The sequence below is a fragment of the Tursiops truncatus genome, chromosome 6 (assembly GCF_011762595.2).
Source record: "Tursiops truncatus isolate mTurTru1 chromosome 6, mTurTru1.mat.Y, whole genome shotgun sequence".
Classification (NCBI taxonomy): Eukaryota; Metazoa; Chordata; class Mammalia; order Artiodactyla; family Delphinidae; genus Tursiops; species Tursiops truncatus.
Window position 1 is genome coordinate 77759420 of NC_047039.1, and position 10797 is coordinate 77770216.

Genomic DNA, 10797 nt, shown 5'->3' on the forward strand with positions numbered 1-10797 from the left:
CTATGATACATCTGATACTATGCAGAATCACCTTGAGGAACATCTGGAGACGGGGAGGGATGGGTACCTTTTTGTTGATTATAAGACAAAGCAATACTCAAAGAAAAACTTCCCCTCAGATTTCTTTAGTATTCTTTTTTTACTTATTCTGCTTTGTACAAAGTTTAAAAAAAAAAAGTAAATTAACAGTTTCAGAGGATTCATGATCCCATTAGATAAATTTTCCCTCCCACGATGTCAGTACTAAATGTCATCCTGGTGCCTTTAAATGTATTATATTTCATATGGAGGATCAAAGCAAAGCTTTCAATTAGTTCCTCAAGATGATTCTGCATAGTATCAATTCTAGCATTGAAGTTTTTGTGCTTATAAAACTCTTCACCATGTACAGGGATGAAGATGCTGACAAAACGGGAAGAGGTTTATCTGGGCCCTCATACATTTTTGCTTGTTCGCTTTGTTTGGCATATCTAGTCAGAATTCAGGATGAATTCTGTGTCCTTGGCGTGGAATAAAACTAACCAGACCATTATGAGCGCAAAGCTGGCGCTTAGCATTAATGATTCTTATCTACTGAATTCTCTGCTTTCTAAGGCCTAAGAACATCTGATGAGGCAGAGCTGATGAATGAAACTACATACTCTTATGAAAGAAACAGGCAAAATGAAACCAGTTTCATTTATGTTAGAATCCTAGGGTTATAGATGAAATTATTTTTTTCAAACCTTAAAAGTATTAGAAGCTTACCACAGAAAATTTGAGAAAAAAATTTTTTTAAAGCTATCTCTTTTTACAATAATATTTTGGTACATTTTTATATATGTTTTTCACATATTTGAAATCATGCTTAATATACAATTAAGTATACTGTTTTTTTAACATATCATTTAAAAGAATCATGTTGTAAACTCTCCCTAAAGGTAATTTTAAGTGACAAAATAAATTCCTTACTGTGTAAGTAAGCCATGTTTTATGTGGAGTATTTAAGCTATTTTAATTATTTTTTACTAAGTAAAACTGATCACATGGGGTGACACTTAAGTATCAGGTGTATAATGTTTTTTACCGTGGCAATAAAACTTAATGTATTATAGTGCTCTTTCCTCAAAAATATTGGGAGGAATGCAGGCAGGCATGGTGTTCCTTTTGAGGCATAGCAATCATACCTTTTGAATATGTATGTCTGTGCTTCGAATATGACCCTGGTCAGAACAAGCAAAACAAACAAAAACGTGTTCCTTCTCCCATAAACAATAGAGATGAGCCAGGGGGTGAAGAGGCCCCAGCTCCAGCAGCACACTGCTGTTCCCAGCCTCTGAGCTCATAAATAGTCTCTTTTTCTGTTGTGTCCGTTCTACACGTTACCGTTTCCAACTAGATTCTAGTACAGTTATGGCTGTGGCCCAGATATTTGTGTTTCTTTTGGCCTGCCTAGTTCTTGTGGAAAGGTCACTGCCACTTCTTTGATTTCTTTGAGAAGAGACTTCAACCATCTTCTCCAACCTATGAGCGACTCGCATAGCTGTTATACTTTAGAGGCTGTGGGAGTTGGTAATTATTTTGTTTTTCTCATAGACTACAAAATCTTTTTTCAGGTGTCATTTTTCCATTCTAACTTTACTTATTTTTTCTGGTTGATGGTTCATTTCTCATCCAACCCTCCCAACACAGTTTCTGGCATTGTGTTTTCTTCTTCTCAGATCCTTTTGTTAGTTTTTTAATGGATTAACTATGAAGGAAAGTCTTTGCCTTGCTGCTGAATCCACCAGAATCTCAGAAGTCTCCCTGAGTCTCAGAAGGGGACACAGACAGTTAGAAGGCCAGCAGTTCAAAGGCATGAGGCCAGAAGCCTTTTTGCCCTAGCGCTGAAATGTTGCTCTGCTAATGTGTACCTCATGCCCAGTATTTCTTATTAATAAGGCACTAAATATGGGGTAATCCGGTGTTACCATTGCCAAAAGAAAATATCTGTCTTTTAATTAATTAATGTAAATGGGCTTTTACTGGAAAATAGAAGGGAAGTGTTTCTAGAACTCAGAACATAATGTTACACCAGGGAATACCATGCCCTCTTTTTATTTTAACGTGGAAATATTTTTTAAATGCAGAGACACTAGGTCTGGACTGGCTGAGAGAGAGTTCACAAATTATTGCAGAACAGGTGCTTTTTTGTAAACTCAGGACTTCTGTTTCCCAGTTCACTTTTGCTACAATTCACTTGCATTCAATCTGGTGGGAGCTTTAATCAAGCAAATTATCTGGGTGAAGCAATTTATGAAACAAGAAATAACTTACAGTCAAACTCCACTTCTTCCTTATTTCTATTTATCTTTCCCTCATGGACTGATGCAATTATCGCTCAGCTAGGGACTAACATAAATATTGATCAAAACAGCAACACTACCAGATTACTCCCTGGTGCGGCTTCAGTTCAACTTACATCTCCTTACTGCCTTTTCTCATGCAAAGGTTAACTTTTCTCTCATTTCTAAGTTCCTTTTTGCTTCCGTTTTTCTCTCAGGACAATCTAATTTACAATTGACCCAATTGGATTGATCCAAAGCCACATAATTTTCCCTCCAGCATCACAAAATCTATTGTTGAAAGTAGACATTTATACACTGTTATACACTGTGTAAACCAAAGGAGCTGACTTAATTAAGGAAAATCAGGAGGAGCTAATTTTTCAAAATGTGGGCTGAGCACATGCATTTGTCTTCTCTCTTTTCTCTAAATCTGTAATGGCAACTCCTAAAAGTGACAGAAGCCAGCATGGAGACGTCTGCCGACGAGAGATTAAAGAAATTCTTGGCATGGGGGACCTCTAGAAATGTGAAATAGATTGGCATCAGATTTTTCATCAGAATAAATACAAGCTAAAGGCAGCAATTCTGTCCTTCAAACTTTGAAAGTAAAATGATTTAGAACCTGTAATTCTAAACCCAGCCAATTTTTAGATGGATTCTGAGAGCAAAATGGAGTTCTTTTCAATAAGACATCATCTTAAAATGTTACTTCTCTGGCTCACTCACCTCTGTCCTGACAGGCGCCCACTCGCACGCTGCCTGCTATGCTGCTCTGCCCGGCCTCAGCCCTGCCCGGGCTCAGCCACCACCTTCAATATCTCTGTATGCCCATTATGTAAGTTTAAGAAGCATATTGGGAGACCTTCAAGATGGCGGAGGAGTAAGACATGGAGATCACCTTGCTCCCCACAAATATATCAAAAATACATCTACATGTGGAACAACTCCTACAGAACACCTACTGAACACTGGCAGAAGACATCAGACCTCCCAAAAGGCAAAAAACTCCCCATGTACCTGGGTAGGGCAAAAGAAAAAACAGAGATGAAAGAATAGGTATGGGACCTGCACCTCTGGGAGGGAGCTGTGAAGGAGGAAAAGTTTCCACACACTAGGAAGCCCCTTCACTGGTGGGGACGGGGCGGTGGGTGGGGGGAAGCTTCAGAGCCATGGAGGCGAGTGCAGCAACAGGGGTGCAGAGGGCAAAGCGGAGAGATTCCCACACAGAGGATCGGTGCCAACCAGCACTCACCAGCCTGAGAGGCTTGCCTGCTCACCCGCTGGGGCAGGTGGGGGCTGGGAGCTGAGGCTCGGGCTTTGGAGGTCAGATCCCAGGGAGAGGACTGGGGTTGGCTGCATGAAGACAGCTTGAAGGGGGCTAGTGCACCACAGCTAGCTGGGAGAGAGTCCGGGAAAATGTCTGGACCTGCTGGAGAGGCAAGAGACCATTGTTTCGGGGTGCATAAGGAGAGGGGATTCCTTCCCTGTGTGCCCACAGAAGGTAGAGCACTGCCTAAGCGAGCTCCAGAGATGGGCGTGAGCCACGGCTATCAGCTTGGACCACAGAGATGGGCATGAAATGCTAACGCTGTCACCACTGCCACCAAGAATCCTCTGTGCAAGCACAAGTCACTACCCACACACACCACCACCCCCACCCTCCCCAGGAGCCTGTGCAGCACACCACTGCCAGGGTTCCGCGATCCAGGGACAACTTCCCCAGGAGAACACACGGCGAGCCTCGGGCTGTTGCAGTGTCACGCCAGCCTTTGCCACTGGAGGCTCGCCCTGCATTCCAATTATGACTACCGTACCCCTCCCTCTCCCTGGCCTGCTTTAACCCCCTCCTGTCTGGGCAGGGAATAGATGCCTGACAGCAGCTGTCATACAGAGGCGGAGCCAAAACCAAAGTTGAACCCCAAGAACTGTGCAAACAAAGAATGGAAAAGGAAATTTCTCCGTGCAGCCTCAGGAGCAGCCAGTTAAATCTCCACAATCAACTTGATGAACCCTGCATCTGTAGAATGCCTGAATAGATAATGAAGGCTCCCAAAATTCAGGTGGTGGAGACTTTGGGAGCAACTGTACACTTGGGGTTAGCTTTCTGCATCTGATTTGTTTTTCGTTTTTATGTTAATCTAGTTTAGTTTTTAGTCCTTATTAACATTGGTGGATTTATCGTTTGGTTGCTCTCTTTTTTTTTTTAATCTTTTATTTTTTTATTTTATTATTTTTTATTTTTTTCCTTTTCCCTCTTTTTGTGAGTGTGTATGTGTATGGTTCTTTGTCTGATTTTGTCTGCTTAGTTTTACTTTTACCATTTGGTTTGGGGTTCTGTATGTTCTTTTTTTCTTTGTTTGGTTGGTTGGTTGGTTTTTGTTGCATTTTTTCCTTTTCCTTCTTCCTTTCCTTTCAAGGCATGTGGCTGGCAGGGTCTTGGTACTCCGGCCAGGGGAATTTCAACAGTCAGTCCAAAACAAAGTAGAAGCAGACAAAATCACCAAAGGGTTAATTTTCTGAACATTTAGGAACTTTTTTGAAGCTTTTTTTAATGTTTTTTCAACTTTTCTGAGGTATACTTAACATAAAAATTTGCATATATTTAATGTTTACATTTTGATGAGTTTGGACATATGCATATATCATCACCACAAACAAGGTAATAAGGGGGGAGGAGAAATAACACTTAGCATGACATCTACTCTCTTAACAAGTTTTTAGGTGCACAACACCCTGTTGTCAACTATGGGCACCATGTTGTACAGCAGATCTCTAGAACTCATTCATCTTGTATAACTGTACCTTTAAGCCTTGTTTTCCCCACTCCTCACCCCCTGGAAACCACCATTCTATTTCCTGCTTCTCTAATTTTATATTTTCTCATATAAGTGAAATCAGGCAGTTATTTGTCCTTCTGTGACTTAGCATAATATCTTCCTGGCCTATTCATGGTGTTGCAAATGGTAGGATTTGCTCTTTCGAAGCCTTTATTTTGCTCTAACTACTCACCCTTTATTTGATTTGGTGAGCTTTCCTTTAAATGCAATCCCCTGGGGTGTTTTGCTGACTGAAGCTCTTCCCTTCTACTGTCTTGGTCTGAAATACTTTGCCATAGCAGGGGCAAGGACAGGACATGAGTTGGAACAAATAGAGAAGCCAGTAAACACTGTTAATGGGAAACCCATTTATTTGTTCCTTTATAAAATGCTAAGAGTGAAAGCAGGGGCAGGATAGGGGCCAAAAAAAAAGAGCAAATATTAAGCTTTCATAAGGGGAACAAAAATTCCCTGAAAATCAACTATTTAATGATTTCAGTATTTGGCAAGTTGATCATCACATTGGATCAGTAAGTCAGTAGGCTCCAACTAAAATACCTTCAAGAAAAAGAAAAGGATTTTAGGAAAATACAAAATGAGTAAGAAATGAGATTATTTAGGGATATGATGAGAAAGGTGTATGTATCATCTTCCAAGAGAAAAAGCAAAGCAATCAGAAACTCCATGGGAGGAAAATGCCATACAAAAAAACTATAGAGCCAATGTGAATCTGAAATTCAGCATGGCTTTAAACAATGTATAAAGTTAGAAAAGGAAAAGAAAATCCATTTGATCTGCACATAAGGAACATTCTTGGTTGATTGGCATGAGGTGAGGGATGGCGTGGCACTGGAACCATTAGAAAAGGAAATTTGATAATAGCACACCATTAGAAAATACAAAAAGCAGAGGGGGTGAGCTTCAAGTATGATCAGGACATGCCTCCACTTTTCTGTAATTCTTGCTGCTTTTCCTTCCTCCGTCAGCTGAACTTTAATGCTGGTTTCCTCCTCAACTGCAAGATGTTTGCCCGTATCAATGGAGCCTCATGCTTCTTGTTCCTAATTGCGGGAGGGCAAGAGGGGCTTCCTACAGTCAATGAGCTTTGCGCACACTGGACCATCTCTGAACCAGTCCTCATGACCAGATGCCATGTGTTGATTGTTTTTGGTATGAATTGTCTGAATAGAACAGAAGTTACTTGAGTGAGGACAAGTCTACCCAAACAACAGGCTGCTGTGCCATGAGGGAGGGGCAGGATGGGTTTGGAGGAGGCAAGCACACCATGCAACAAACCCTATTACTTTCATAGCTTTAAAGCTTTGTAGAGATTTGCCTTTTCCTTCAGTTTACCTTTAGGGTTTAGAACTGCACTGTGCAACACAGCAGCCACCATCCATGTGTGGCTATTCACATTCACATTTTAATTAATGGAAATTAACTGCAATTAAAACTGGTTTCTCAGCTGCATTAGCCATATTTCAAGTGCTAAAGAGCAAAGCTTAACTAAAGCTACCATATAGGACAATACATATTTTAGACATTTCCACCAGCACACGAAGTTCTAGTGGACAGGTTGGAACATGAAGTGCTCTGACTTGAGGTTGCATATTTTCTGTGGAATATCCTCCTTAGATATGCTTTAGCCATGACTACAATGTTTGTTTCCTCCCAAAAGTTTGTAGCATCAATGAGACACAGGTTTTTCAGCTTTGGTTAGTATTTCTTTCTTTTCTACTTACTTCTTCAAGGGAAAGCTTCCATGGATGACTAGACAGAGATTAAGAAGTAGACTAAGTATTTAGCCTTTCAGCACCCCTTTCTTGGTTCTCCCCTTATCCAAATCTCTCCTTACATGCCCCTTCCTCTAGACTGTGCTCCACTCCACGATTTCCTCCTCAAGCAGTAGCTGATACTCCATGAGGCAGCTACCATATAACTTAGATTTTATGGTGCATATCCTCTTTATAGTGAAATTGATCTTAATGTATTTATGTGTCTGAGTAGTGGTTGGAGGCTTGGCTCAAGCATGGTGCAAAACTCAGTTTTTAACAAAGAGTAATAGGGGGTGGGGGTGGAGTGATTTACAGGTTTGCCAGGTGTTAAAAAAAACCTCTAAGAATTAATGAGGTAATAACTATCATTTACTGAGCACTTAATATGTGCTAGGTACTTCTTTAACTTTTTACCTATAATATTCCATTTATTATTCCCCCAAATTCTTTGAGATGATTACTATTATTTTCCCATTTCACTGATAAGGAAGTTGAAGAGCTGAGAGGTTAATCAGTTTTCTATAGGGTCACAAGGCTATGAGATGACCCTATATAAATGGGCCAGAATTTTGATTCAAACCCAGGCAGGCAGCCTCTGTGGCTTTATCACCTTGCACTGGCTTGAGGAAGTCATCCAAAATACACAGCACCAGCAGCTGCATTGCATCCCAGTCTAGGCTTTAAATCTTTGCTCTACCTGTTTATTACAAAGCAAACACAGACGGGGGCTTCTCAGGTTAGTTGGTTGGTCTTATGAATCCCCCAAAGCTGAGAAGATCCTAAATAGTAAAAGTTTGCTTAAGAGTAGGAAGTCAAAGTTAAGCACCAACTGATAAAGCAGAATTAGTGGTAAAAATCTGTTCAACATTTATTTAAACTTCTTTATTAATTTAAATCTTGCCCTGTATTGACAAATTTGTTCTACAACAATAATTAGAGATTGTCAGTCGTTTTCAAAGAGTCTTATTTTTCTAGAAGAAAAAAAAATTGACTGGATCATATGCTTGTACTGGAGTTTACTAACATAGTGATTCTCAACCTTGGGCTCCCAGTAGAATCCCTTGGAGAAGCTTAAAAATTTCTACTGCTTCAGATTCTGTGTGTGTTCATGTTTGTGTGTGTGTGTGTGTGTGTACATGTGTGTGTGTAGCATTTCTCATAACTGACTCCGCTTAACATCTAAGCTGAGAGACTAAGCTTAGGTGGGATCTCCATTCTTGTCTTTGAATGGGATGTGAACTGCTTTTGGTAAATTAGACACAGCACTGCATGAGCCACGTCATGCAATGACGTACCTTGGTGAAAGTAAAGCCATGTTTGTGAGCCTGGGCATAGCTTACAGCCCTGCCACCATGGCCGCTTTCGTCCATTGAGCAAGCACTGGGTGACTATGACAAAAGGTTGACTGATATCCACTGAGAATGTCATATTGTCTACCTGGTTATAATGCTCTCTACAGTGATTGCCTTTTGGTGGACATTCATATGGAGCACAAATACCTTCACAATCTGTGCCCATTCTATAAGATCATGACTGTCCACAGATCAGGTTTTTGGCTTTGAGAGCTAGCATTTTCCTCTTATATGCATCCAGCAATACTCTAATAGGCTGCTCATCTAGTTGTTTCTGGAAACACTGTTATCAATTATTGTCTTCCAAATATTTCTGTAAGCTAAAAAAATTCTGATTACTCACATGTGTTTGCTGCCCCTCGTGGTATATGTGCCACCTTCTCTTTGGCGATTAGGTACTGCTGTTGGCCTCTGCTACTCTGGGTTCTCCTCATCCCCATTGAAATCAAGGAGCCTGCATAGAGGGGTATACCTAGCCTGCAAAAGAGAGTAGACATAGAGCCTTTCAAGGATCCAGCCGCTCCTTCCACTAATGCATTTCCGAATGCTTTAGTGAAGGGAGTGCCTTCTGGACTTTCTCAGGGATCATACTTGGGAGCGGGTAGGATGCAGGTCACACATGACAGAGTCAGACTACTGTTTGGATTCTCTCCAAAGCCTTTGGATTTTCTCTTCTATAACATGACAGGGAAGCTCTGGAATCTCAATTTCTTTAACCATAGGTTTATCATGAAATCCAACTTTCTGTCTACCAACCAATTAGCTATTAGAGCTACCCAGTGTTGTATTCTGTCATTCTTGGGCTAAGACCCTTAGACTCCATTTCTGCACATTTTCTACAGGTTTCTGCTGATACATATTAAGAAAGTCTTTCAATTCTTTTGATATGTAAACTGTCTCCTCCTGGGCCATAGTGTGTTTCTGCCTCCTGTAGCGTGGTGATATTTGACTCTGGCTATAGGTCTGGTAGCAACAGGAAGTGGTTGTGGTGTATCTTGAGGAGAACAAGACATCTTTCCCCAGTGAGATTGCCAGAGGCTTTTCATGCAAAGGAAGGCTAGTTTCCTCAGACGTTGGAAAGCTGGTAAGAAAAGCTCAGAATCAACTTGGGGATCAAAATTACCAGTTTTTTCTGAACCCAACAATATAGCCTCATTCTAAGATTCAGGATCTCATTATTTTCCAATCCATATTCTAACTTTCATATAAGAAACCTTACAAGATTCTGAATAAAATTGTTGTTGTAATTCAACAACCTGTGCAACTAAATTATGTGTTTGATTTTCAGCAATATTAACTCTGAGTCTACAAGAAATTAGAGAATGTTTAGGGCTATCGTAGAAACTCTGGTTCTCAAACTGTGACTTGAGCTGACTGTTAAGGGACCTGAGATTCTCACGTTCTTTCTGGTGTATTCAAGTGCACTTAAAAATATCCACCCCGCACCACAGTCCTTGCAGTTGTCATTACTGTCGTAATTGTTATGTGGACCAACCTCTTGGGCTTTCAAGGCGTTTGCTGCAGTGCATACTTCATCACAATCTAACACTGCAGATGGTTTGATTTATTATGATATCCCTGCATGCCATGGGTGACTGGTGTCCCATTTCCTATTGGCAAAAAGCTCAGCACTGTACTCAAGCCAAAGGGCACAAACAAGCCTAATCCCCAAATCACATCTTTCCAAGTCTGCATCCTGGGATCACTCTCCTTACCAATTCTGTATCATTCAAAGTCCAAACAAGATAGAAATCACACAGTAACTCGAACATGGAAAGTTTAATACAAATAACTGTTACTTGTAACAGGGGTGTAACTATAAAGGGGTAAAGAAAACTAAAAAACGCCGTAGGCTGAGCAAGAGTACCCAAGGAAAGAACAAACTCTGAAGGGGGTTGATCCTCTTCAAGTCTGGCTTTCAGACCTTGTTGAGAAGGAATTGTTGCAGGTAATGGACAGATGGACCAAGACTGGTAGATGGATATGTGGATGGAGTTATGGCATTGGCATCTTCCTGACCTGCAAGATGGTGTGAGACTGTGCACACATTGTCTGTGTCACAAGGGCCATGAGAAACAACCGTCTAGGGTACAGGTTGGCTGAGGCTGCGGAGTGTGCCCACAGAGGGAGTTGAGGCATCAGGAGCCTCCTTATTGTCTGGGTGGCATGAAGTCTGGGGCACACAGTGTCCACCTTGGTAGAGTCTCAGCCTGGAAATCACTGGGCCAGGGATAGTGTCACCAATTCATCTCAGCTACACAGTTGGGTAGAGCATGCTGGCTGTCTCCATCAAACATGCCACTGGAAACCGTGCAGGAGAACTAAGAAGAGTCCCTTTCTCCTTCACTGTCTCTCCACTGCCCTCTACTGGCAAAGCTTATCGTCATGCCCACTGCAAAGGAGGAATGTTTAAGGGGTAAAGCTCCATTATCACACAGCAGGTAACAAAGGCTGATTTTGAAGCTGAAAGACAATAAATGAGTAGGTGGCCCAACTAGTTATATACCATTTGCTGAAAAGAAGAATGACAATCATAATTGTTTAATTC